Raw genomic sequence first — 12,996 nt, 5'->3', positions numbered from 1 at the left:
TCCCCTCATCTCTCTCTCTCTCTCTCTCTCTCTCTCTCTCTCTCTCTCTCTCTCTCTCTCTCTCTCTCTCTCTCTCTCTCTCTTTCTCTCTCTCTCTCTCCACTCATTCTCTCTCTCTCTCTTTATCTCTCTCTCTCTCTCTCTCTCTCTTTCTCTTTCCCTTCTTACCCTTCTGTCTGCACGTCCTTTCAGTTTGCAAACCGCCAATGGCGATCAATTTTTCCAATGTCATTTTTTAGATTTATTATCCTGTTCTTTTTCTCTTTTCAAAGAACCGGGTAGCAGTATAAACATGAAAATGTTAGCAGTTACATGCTGTCAGACGCCCATGAACCACATACTTATTGTATGTGTAATAATGGCGCTCGGGGCGTTGTGGGTTATAGTGCCCTCCCATATAAGGATTGAAAATATGAAACCCGTCAATCAGTCTTTGTGAAATTATAAATCACAACATTCACCCAACCCTACCATCCTTCAATCCCCCCCTCTCTCTCTCTCTCTCACTCTCTCTCTCTAACCACCTCTCTCCCGATCTCCCCTTCTCTCTTTCTCTCTCTCTCTCTGACTCTCTCTCTCTCTCTGACTCTCTCTCTCTCTCTCTCTCTCTCTCCCGTCCTCTCTCTTCCCTTTTTCCGTCCCAGCATTACTTTCTTTCTTTTTTCTCTTTTCCTTTTCTCCCCCTTCTCTCCCTCTCTCTCCCTCTTTCAACTTTTTTGAATTATAGGTCACATAGAATTTATCCTTTCTCTCTATTTTTAGTCGTGACCCTTCTTTCTCTCTCTCTCTCTCTCTCTCTCTCTCTCTCTCTCTCTCTCTCTCTCTCTCTCTCTCTCTATGTACCTCCCCCACCGCCTCCCTCAATATTTTTCCTGTCAACGTTGTTTGCACAAATGTTATGATTCATGCAGTGAAGGTTTTGATTTCTCTTTTCGTTTATAACAACCGCCTCAAACAACTGCGAGATGGAAGACACGCAAGATAATAAAAACCCCGTTAACAAGAGGACCAACGCCCTCTTCCGTTCATATACCTCTTCTCGGCTCCGTGATTTGTCTTTATGATTTAATTATATCTCAATAAATTCTTCAAATCACTTTACAATATTCTCTCTTTTTTAATTTTATTTTTCTTGAATTTTTCCTTCGTTTTTTTATTACTCCTTTCCTTTTTTTCTTCTTTTATTTTCTTTTCTTTTCTCGACCTTCTTTTCTTTGTTGTATTGTGTAAATGTTCACAGGTCCAATAATATGACTTATTTTGTATACACGATACTCGTAATGGAAATTTTTATATGCAGCATACATTAATTTGGTAAAGTGATTTAGAGGTATATGACAGCCTAGTTCTTTTAGAGTTAGATTTCAAAAATTATATAAAGTAAAATGCAGAAACTTTACCAATAACATATGATTTTGTGTCTTCACATTGTATATTTGATGTCTTTCTAATTTCTAGTAATTATTAGCCACCCACTTACTATACACCATTTCTTACCCATCCCCTATATCTCTCTCTCTCTCCCTTTACCTTTCGACTTATCTCTCCCCCTCTCTATCGCTCCCCTTCCCATTTACCCCCCCCCCCCCCCCCTCTCTCTCTCTCTCTCTCCCTTCCTCTGGCGTTTCTCCAATCACTACACTTATAACTTTTAAGCACATACTATTCTTCACGCCATTACCAAACTCATTGTCCCTTCCGCTCCCCTTCTATTATTCCACTGTCTGCATTTTCAAGTCTGGTGCGTTTCACAGTCTGTTAATTTTTGCCTACGTTAGAAATTGATTTTCTTTCAACTCCCCCCCCCCCCCCCACCTAACCCCTCTCTCTCTCCCTCTCTCTCTCTCTCTCTCTCCTCTAGTTCATAAGTTTCACTTTCCTTAGACAAAGCCGTCTACGTCCGTGTTATTGCTACGAACCACACATCATTTATTCTTGTTGTCACAGTTTTCAAACGAACAAAAGAAATGACGCAGGGACCATCAAAATGACTAATGTTCATAAAAATCACTCAGCGATTCTACCGATTTCAAAACGATTTCAAAATGAAAACATATCTTTTGTGTAATCTATATCGCAACACAAATACTTGTTCTATGCGCAATTTGTCATTTCAAATGCATTTTACGCACAATTAAATAGAGTGTTGCATTGCCGCTCACTATGATACAATATATTTCTTTGGGGGGGGGGGGGGGGCTGATGCATGTGTTTTGTGTAACCGAAATTGAATGACAAAGACATAATACATTTTTTGTTCAAATTAATCAGACTATGACAAAAGTTGATATGGCAGCTCAATGAAATGATTGACATAAACTATGTAAACCAAGATTGATTTTTGGGTTCTAGGACACCTACCTCCTGGACAACCATCCTCCGGATAACCGCCCTCTAGGACAACTACATCCTAGGACGACTACCCCCTAGAATGATTACCTCCATCTAACTAACCACTAGGACAACCAACCCCTCCACAGACAACTACCCCCTACGACAACTACCCCCGGACAACTACCCCCGGCAACTACCTCCTACGACAACCACCCTCTAGGACAACTACCCCCCGATTGATAATTACCCTAAGTGGTTATTGTCCGGGGGTAGTTGGGTGGTGGTAACCATAGGTGGATGATGTCCATGAGGTATTTGTCCTAGAGGGCGGTTGCCCTAGGGGGTACTTGTCTGGGGGTACTTGTCCTGGGTGATGGTTATCCTGGGGGTAGTTGTGTGGGGGTAGTTGTCCGAGGGGTAGTGGTCCTAGAGGGTAGTTGTCCTAAGGGGTGGGGTAGTTGTCCGGGGGGTAGTTGTCCTAGAGGGTGGTTGTCTGGGGGTAATCATCCTAGAGGGTGATTGTCCACTCCCGTCACCCATCCTCTCCAAGCGCTATAGTTCTCCTTAGAACTATAAGCTAAGAAAGATAACCAACAGTCTTTTTCAAGACTACATCAACAGTCCTTTTCAGGACTACATACCCTCAAGAAAGATTACCGCAGTGGCGGATCTTGGGGGAGGGGGCCGCCCCCCCCTGGAAAAAAAAACATGTAAAAACACGTGAGTTTTACCTAAATTTTCAAATTTTCGAGGGCCAAAAAAAAAAATGTGCTCACTACCCCCCCCCCCCCCCACTGACCAAATTTTAGGGAGCAAAAAAAAAAGTTGGCTCCCCTCCCCTAAGAAATCCTGGATCCGCGCCTGGATTACCGAGAGCCCTTTTTAGGACTCCTCAATCCTCCCTCTCTCTCACATGGTGCACCCGCAAGCCTACTGTATAACGTTATTATTCATTATAACATATATATATATATATATATATATATATATATATATATATATATATATATATATAAAACACTTAATTTATGAAATGAAAGAATGAGTACCCAAGTTGAATTAAAAAAATTAAGGATCATGTAATTGAAAGGGGAAAAGAATGAAATCGTCGTTTGCATTTATTTGTTTATTTTAGAATAAACGTAATATGTCTATTAAACGTTTTCATTTCTGAAGCGAAGATAAATTATGGTAAGGGGACAGAGAATAAATGCAAAGAAATACAAATAAGTAAAGAGAAGTCTAATTCGAAACTGGAATTGATATTTCAGAAGTGAAAATGTAATTCCTTCATTTTCAAGCTCTTGAATTTAATTGAACTTATTGATTCATCTTTCAATATAACATAATTCTAAATATTCATTATGTGTTGTTATTGTGTTTTTTTTATAAAAAAAAAAAAGGTTTTTAAAGGAAGTTACAAAACCAAAGTGAGTCAGAAAATAATACAGAAAAGGGAACTCTCCTCATTACCCATCTTAACGCCCACCCATAATGCATGAATAAACGGAATTAGTGTTTGATTCAGATTCAGTTTCATCTATATGTATATTTTAAAATTCTTATCCAGTGTAGTTGCTTTTATCGTCAGATACATAGTATCGAGTTCTGTTTTGGTAACAATTAGGTTAAAGTCTATAACATCATTGAAATTCTCAGCCTTTATTGAGTTGATGATGTATTTGACACTATGATACTTTCGTCCAGACAAGACGAAACAAAACAGAAAAATACACAGGAGAGCAAATGAGGAAGTGTGAAAGAAAAATAATAAAGGAAAAAAGAGAGATTATTTACCGTAATTCGATTGGATACATGATTAGCTATCGAAACAATATGTGTTCTTTCTCACGCAAATTAATCGTTAACGCTGTTGTGCAGAGAATGATTGCTTCTCTAGGGCTCTTAATAAGCGTCGAATGACGACTTCGATATCTATTGGAATCACTACGATGATTAGTTTGTGTAAACCATATTTGTGTCGGCAAGCATTGGGGCGGTAACATCTTTTCTGATTGTGTCAACAGCGCGGGTAGACTGACAACAAAAGAAGAAAAGAAAAAAATAATCATCATCATGATGAGCAAAGAGAAGAACAATAGTGTATGTTCGGTCACAATGATCGGTCACGTGGTCACAGTCTGAGTATTGTCTGGACGAAAATAGATCTATCGCTTTCGAAGCACGTCGAACAGCATTGAGACTCGTCACGCACGTATACTTATGCTTATGTTTTTTAAATGACAATGGTGAATGATGAGCTGTTACAATAACCTCGTCTGTGGCTGTACGATGATGATTATTTAAATAAGATCTAAGTAAACTACTGTAATGGCAAGATTTTAATAAGAAAACACATTTATGATTCATGGGCCCAGCCACTATCATAGTAACGTACGCCCCCCCCCCCCCCGGCCCGGTTCAACCCCCCTCCCGAAAAATCTATGATAACTTGTAGTGTGTTTACGACATGCAGTGCCCCCCCCCCCCACTCTCCTTCCACGCCGGTGAGCAAAATATGGAAACGCCACTATGTTCCTCCCTTCGATGAAGATAGATAATTTGAAAAGCCTAATTTTCTTTGTGATCCACTTTGTATTTTGAGAGAGAATGTAAAGTGTAAAAAATAAAAATAAAGCAAAGAATAATTTGAACCCTGATTTAGAATACAAGATTCCTCTTCGTTCAGGTTTCTTCTGTAAGTCTAAATGCATTTAAAGGAAAGCAAATTATTCAGCAGCTTAGTATTGTGAATGAACTTATCAAAATAATCATAACTAAATGATATAATCTGACCCAAGGTTTTAATGGATTATGGAAAACGTGGGCCTTTGCTCCCATTTCCATCACCCGCCTCGTCGTAAAATCGGGAGTTAAATAACGCATAAATTTATGTCGGCATGTCTGATGTGTGGTTTGACACAATGGCTATCAATCGGTACTGCTTGATATTTCGGTACGATATGCCCTTATAAACAAGTATAATTACTTCCCTACAAACCGGTCTGATAAGTTATGCTTACACAATCATGGGAAGTGTTTCACAAAGACTAAGATCGAATTTAAGTTGGTTTTAACTATGGCAGGCCGTTCATGCCACTGTTTGCTCTCACCATTATGATCTTTAGATAATATTTCTTCCTTCAATAATGAATTATCAAAAATGTAAATTCTGTAGATTTGTGACCATGATTTTGTAGGTCCAATGCCAGTAAATGGTGAGAACAAACAATTGCATGAACGGCCTGCCATAGTTAGTCGATCTTAGTCTTTGTGAAACACTCCCCATGTATGGTAAAAGCTAAAGTATTGTTATGCGAGAGCAAATGTCTACGTCTTTGACTGATCTAGAGGAAAGTGCAACAGGTGGGGCAAAAATGCCTTCCTCCACAATAACATTTAAAAAAATAAAAATAATAATAATTATTAAAAACAAATTATATCCACATTTAGTAGATCGAATAGGCAAACGCGTCGATAACCCCCCCCCCCCCCCCCCCTCTACCCCCATTTTTTGTTTTTAACTATTTTTAATCTTTAGTTTTGGATGGGGATGTAATCACGCCGCGAAGCCTGCTTCGCTCGCCAGATTTTACGGACTCCAACAAAGCGAGGGCCATCGACAAGAGGCTATCATCGAGAGAGATATGCAGGAGTGGGGGTATGGGGGGGGGGGGTTGTTTAGGGAGGGAGGGCTTACACCAATAATCAATGTTTGAGAGGAAGATAATCGGCTCGTAGCTCTTTTTTTTTAGTTGAAAAGTTACTTGCATGCCCCAACCTGTGTCCAAATATAATCATCTCGACGAATTATTACACTATACAAAATTACAAGGACTAAACAAATATCTTCAAAGAGCGCGTTTGGTATAATTCTGACATATTATTTTGGGCTCGTTTGTTTTCTTTGTTTCCTTATTTTGGTCTAATGCGATCTGTAATGTACAACCTGTAGCATCAGCAGTTGAAGCGAGAGAGTAATTGTGAACGAGTCCGTTCTAATGTCATTAAAAAAAAATTCGTTCTGAATGCAAGCAATCAGTAAATAAACAATCGGCATTTCATGATCATTAGATTCCATTATTTTGTACCATGATCTAGCTCTCCTATGACAATTCTGTTTCATATTTGTTTCTGTATTCTATGTCTATCTCTTTCATTACTATGTTCTTTCTCATTCTCTTTGTTTCCCCCTTTTTGCTCTTTACCCCCACCCCCCCTTTATGATTGATATTATCGTTATGATGATGATGATGATGATTATCATTATTATCATAAATATTGTTATCATTATTATTGTTATTATCATTATTAATTATTATCATAAATCATAAATATTGTTATCATTATTATTGTTATCATCATTATTATTATCAGTATCATTAATATAATTGTTGTTGTTCTTCTTACTATCATCATCATTATCATTATCATTATCAATCGATTACTGTTCTCGATATATCAGTTTTGCCCACTACATTAAATATAGAGACGTCATTTGTCTTGTTTTTTCCGAACAAAAATCAATAGCTTTTGCAAAACATGCTAGACATCTGGTTACAAGGTGACAGTAATATTAATTATAGTTTCATGGGAAAATTTATACCACAGAAAAAATCAACGTGTAGGACAAAAATACCTCATTTCTTTTGAAGGAATTAGAAGTATTTTCTTTTCCTCCTTTCTTTCCCTACTCAAAAAATGTAATCTTGCTGTGTTAAATCAAGAACTTCTTGGTTAAATTGAAACGATATCACTGTAATTACAAGGAAACCCGTCTGTAAAGTTCGACAGTTTCAACTGATATGTTGGATTTAAAGAGAATGCTGATTTCTTGTAGGCCTACAAATAAAACATAATTTCTCAGGATTCTATTATTTTCATGTCAGTTTGGAAGAATACCTCACCAAAAGGTCCCCTGAAGAAAGAAAAAAAAAATCGGTTATAAATGCTCTCATAATCATTTAAAAGATGACAAGAAAGAGCTGAAATTTTGGACCAAAGATTGTGTGTGTGCATTGCACGTGATCTGAGCCATCTTCCTTTTCAATATGATCTTAGCAAAACAAAATCACAGTAGGCATCAATTCTTATATACAACACGAAGAAGAAAAAATGTCCCAAATGTTCCCAGACAGTTTATTATTACACAACCAGAAATCAACTTACTTTGCTGTAAAAGATCCAATCACTTTATGCAAAGTTACAAGGTCGATTTTACAAAACCTCGCCAACATTATGCAATCCTATTACAGTCAGGATTTTAAAGACGGAGGACCGCACTTTCATCATACCCGAATTTTCTTTTCTTTTGTTCCGAAAGAAAAGAAAAGTACTTGCTAACCCCCCTCTCAGTATAGACAAGGCCATATTATATCCATGCGACATCAAAATATAGTCTTCCTCTCTTTTAAGAAGCCTTGTAATTATTCTTCGCAGACGAAACGAGACGTCCACAATTGAACCGATCTTATTGGAGGTCAACTGAGAGAAGAAAAAAAAAGGGTTGGGTGCCCCTCCCCCGACATCATTATAGAAACGAGATTCAATTGAAAGATCTTTTTCAATTTTCAATATCGCTACTAATTGGAGACACCAAATTTCGGGAAAATACACGAATTAGTGACAATTTTCGTTTAGAATCACACTGAATTGGAATACTTACAACACAATGTTGCGTATATCGCCGCCTGGATTTCGCATATATAATCACGCGACCAGATATTCGTGCGAATGTCGTGCAGATATTTTTGTCGAAATTAGTCACACAGTGTCGTAGTTATGTCGCCTTTTGTTCACAATTTATTCTTAATTCAAGTCCCTGCGACCCGCGCGAGGAAATTAAGAACCCTCACGAACTTTTCGAGACAGTCCTTTTAAGGCACTGGCAGTGCCTTAAAATGACGTCACACGTAGCAGTCCACTGTGTCGACGTGCAAATTGAAAAGTCCCTAATAATGATAATAATTAAACGTTTTTGTATAGCGCATTATACAAAGGCATAACATAGCCTTTCTCCAGAAGATTTTTCATTGTTTGTGGGACATAAAAATATAGGCTTTTTACCGGAACATATCGTTCTTTCTGGTTCATATCATATTAAAAAATTCAATTTAAAAAATATGATAAAGCAAACTGATGGAAACATTGATAAGTTAATTAAATTACTTTAAACTGGATACGACACTGGATAGGAAGCCAACGTAAATTTTATTAAAGGCATTGTTTAACAATGTCTCCAGTTTTACATATCTGAGATGCACGGCCCTACGTTTTATTAGTGTCTGTGATATGGTGTAATATTGAAGCCCTAAAAAATGCGCTTCAAAATGATCATGACGTGCTTCAAAAAAGTAAAAATCTTTGAGTGACCGGTTTTTAACATACTCATTTTCCTCAGTCCTGACTGACCTAAAAGTTTATGATGATGATTGCAGCATGAGCAAATCCGGGATTTTTTTCTTAGAATCTGAGGCAAAGATACCCATTCTCTTAAAGGTACTATGTCCCTTTTGCAGGCCAAAAAAATGAAAAGGTTAAATTCCAACGGCATTTAAAAGATAATACTAACTTAGAACTTCCCTAAAAAAAGGTGGGGCTTGAAAATGTCTTCAAGTGGGAAAATAACGACTATTAGATGTCAAATCGACTTAGGAGCTATAGAGCCAATAAGTAATAGTCTTGATTTTCAGACCATTGTACTGAATGGTCATACGTTTTATGCTGCGCAAAGATTCAATCAGTTTAATTTTGGCCATCACAAGAAGTGGGTTATTGATGTAGACAAATGCTCATGTACCCTTTGCAGCTCATTTTATGGATGTTATTATCAAAGAAGAAAAAAAGCCAGTCAGTTACTCAATAGTGTCTGACAGTAAAGTCTAGCAGGTAAACAGGTTTCCTGGCATAATTTGAATATTAGGACACTGCTAACATTTAAATTTCACAGATAGGACATACATGAAATATTCATAATTCCTGCAAAGTTCTACAGAATTTGAGGTTGGCTGCAAAAGGGACATAGTACCTTTAAGACTGGGGACATTATTGCATGTTTCGTTGTTCATGTTACGAGTCGTGCTGCTGAGTTTTGAGTCACTTGTAATCTTTGAATTTTATAAGACGGAAGACTAAATCAAAATGGCACATGAAAAGCATGAAATAGGCGTTCAGTAGTATAGTCAGGTCCACACAAAAATATAATTTTACCAATTTAGTACAATCCCAATGGTGCCGTGTAACATTTTTGTGAAACGAAAAATTGTCAAACGTGAACTTTTAATCGAAATTTCGACATGTTTTTGGTCGCATTTGAACAAGTATAGAGTGCCATCTAAATTCAATGTCAATATTGGATTAATTAAGCAGTGGCGTGAAGAAAAATGAAGAAATTCAGTCGTTGAGTTTCAACCCATTTACTTGAGAACACTCTTTGACATATCGCACATAATTTTAATAGGGGCTTTCGTAGTAGGCCTAGCAGCCTACCAAACATCAATCACACTGACAGTTGTAATACATTTGGATAATCATTTTTTATAAATAGAGAAAAAGTATCCGTAAGTAGTTCAAATATTCATATAAATAAATATATAAATATTAGCGCTGAAATAATCGATTCGGGCATAATTATTATTTTCGACTTTTTCATCTGTTTTCTGATCCCCGCGCCTACTATCATCACGGTTTACATCTCACCTTCGTTTTCTAAAAGTCTACTGATATAACAGTCAGACAGCATTATCGAAAAGGCGAGGCAAAAGAGATCAAGCCACTATTATTTTTTTCGCAAAGGCAGACAAGAGAAGACAGTGGTTGAAACGTCCTTCTACAAGAAAGAAGGAATAAGCGCGAGGTTTGAAGAATAATTCCTTTCTCTTCACACTCCAAGGCTCTGCTCGTTACAGAATTTTGTCGAGTTTTTGTTTTCATGACGATTGCTTGGCACATAAAAGAAATAAAATGTCTTCAAGCGTTCACGAGGCGACACAAAGTGACGTCAATGACACATTTTGTTTCCCCCCAAATGTCTTGAAAATGCACGATATTTCCATGAGTATTTCGTTCATAGTACATCACTTTCCCCCTCTATTTCTCTACCACTTTTAGCCGTAACATGTTGTCTTTCGTTTTATTTATCTTTTGGCTAAGTCTAGTGGATTGTGTATTCTGTTATTTTTGTCTGTACATGTAAAATACAGTGAACCTACAATACATGCAACAAGCCTAGCTTTTAAGTAGGTTCACTTTTCATTTCCGTGTTTCATGATTTCCTGAACATTCTTTCATGTTATTAATTACTAAATGATTCAGGATTATTTATTTCCGTACATGTATTTTTTTAAGATATGTCAATGTTTTGTAAAGTGTCTTATGCTTTGTAATTTTTGAATGGAATATGAATATAATCAACCAATCAATCAATCAATTCAATCAAATATTATGATAGGAACTGCTTTTGTGGACCTGTGCTCGCTATATTATAGTGTTGATCAATCGTATCGCGAAGAATTGTAAACTACAAAAAAAGATAAGGATAGATATCCTTTGACATTTGTCGATTAAAACAAAAATTATTCTAAGTTTTTACATATCTGCCAAAAATTAATTTCCATGGTTATAGTGGCGGTGTGAACCTTTATTATATCGGCATGCCATTAATACTTACTCAAAGAGAGGCGAGGGGGTGGTGGTGGGGGGGGGGGGGGGAGCTCAATTTTTCATTCACAAATTCATGAATAGTAGGGGTGGTAATATATCCACATGATTGGGGCGATATCTAGTCCCGCTTGTCATAGACCCAATGCAAGTTATACTAATTTTTTCTTAAAATCGGAGAGGGGGTGGGGCGTACATCAGCTTACCTTTTCCTGGATACGCCATCGCGGAAGAGGATGCTCATGAAGACAGTATGTTTTTTGTTAATGAAGTAAGTGCATATAGGCCTACATGTATGTATTTAAAAGGGTGATTGTGCTGATTAATATTATTCATCGATATTCTCACCGATTGACCCTATTTGGAAAAAAAGTTGGCCCACAAAATGGTAAATTTGCAAAACTTAAATATTTTATAGCTCCAGCGAATGGCAGGTGACCCACTTTTTAATTGTGTTTTCTGAAAGGGCTTAAACGTATATAGATGTGATATTCATGCTTCATGTTTGCTCAACAGATGCTATGACGTTATCATGCTGCAATTTAAAATAAGATTATTATAGTTTTAAACAATGACGTCATATACTTAATGTACTTTTGACAGTGTCTTACTTGTTTCGACTCGATTTTCTTCCAATATTGATATGTAATAGGTGAGAGTTTGCGCTACGAGAAAATGTCCATTTACTTTTCTTTTAGACAATGGGATCATAGTCGAATTTTAGAATTAAAGGTACAAGTCAAGTATAACCGCTGTCGAAGACATCTACGATCGATGAACAGGCATAGTCCTATAGCATTGCTGGAGTAATTTAAAGTAAGTAAAGTAAGTCAAATTTTTCTTTTTTTGGCCCCTTTAAAGATACTATGTCCCTTTTGCAGCCAACATCAAATTCTGTAGAACTTTGCAGGAATTATGAAGATGTCATGTATGTCCTATCTGTGAAATTCAAACGTTAGCAGTGTCGTAATATTCAAATTATGCACGGAAACCCGTTACTTGCTAGACTTCACTGTCAGACACTATTGAATGACTGACTGGCTTTTTTCTTCTTCTTTGGTAATAACATAACTGAGCTGTAAAGGGTACATGAGCATTTTTTTACATCAATAAACCCACTTCTTGTATTTGTCAAAATTAAATTGATTGAATCTTTGTACAGCATAAAACGGACGACCATTCGGTTCAATAGTCTGAAAATCAGACTATTACTTACTGGCTCTATAGCTCTTAAGTCGATTCGACAACTAATAGTCGTCATTTTCCGACTTAAAGACATTTTCAAGCCCCCCCCCCCACCTTTTTTCATAGGGAAGTTCTAAATTAGTATTATCTTTCAAATGCCGTTGGAATTTAATCTTTTCATTTTTGGGGCCTGTAAATGGGACATAGTACCTTTAACCTATGACCTGGAAACAATATCGATGTGCTACATTATACTACAACAAAAACAATGGCATAACATGACAGTGATTCATTATAATCTACGAATGAGTGCGTACCACCTATACTTGTACAAGTTACAAGTATAAACTCTCTATCTTTTAATAAACACTTTTTGCTACAAAGATCCTCGTAAGCTTACTGACAACTCGTGGTTTTGATCAATCTATTAATAGAGTACCTTAATCATACAAGGTCCCTCCCCGGGAGACCCGCCCTGTGGGACCTGACCTAGCCCCTATACCTGCCCTAGCCCCCTCGATCATGATACTGAAGTTGACATTCTTTAGGTCATAGATGACGTCATATTTCATTCAAGGGACTGTCCCTTTTCCCGTAGATTACTATTGACAGGCCTGTGGGCTTACGATAGGGTGCCTACCCTAATGCGTTTCGACCTTCCCTATACCCTAAGTTATGATGTGAATATTCTGCTTTGAATTACACGCAACCTCTTAATTTCAATCGGGTGATGTTTCATTCAGCCGATATCAACAGACGACGATTTCCCTTGGAAAATGGGGGAAATGGATTCAGATTCAGTTCATCATTAAACAAAAT

This window comes from Strongylocentrotus purpuratus, unplaced genomic scaffold, assembly GCF_000002235.5.
Source record: "Strongylocentrotus purpuratus isolate Spur 01 unplaced genomic scaffold, Spur_5.0 spur5_scaffold_8, whole genome shotgun sequence".
NCBI lineage: Eukaryota > Metazoa > Echinodermata > Echinoidea > Camarodonta > Strongylocentrotidae > Strongylocentrotus > Strongylocentrotus purpuratus.
The sequence above is the reverse complement of the archived record's forward strand: the minus strand, read 5'-3'. Positions refer to the sequence as shown.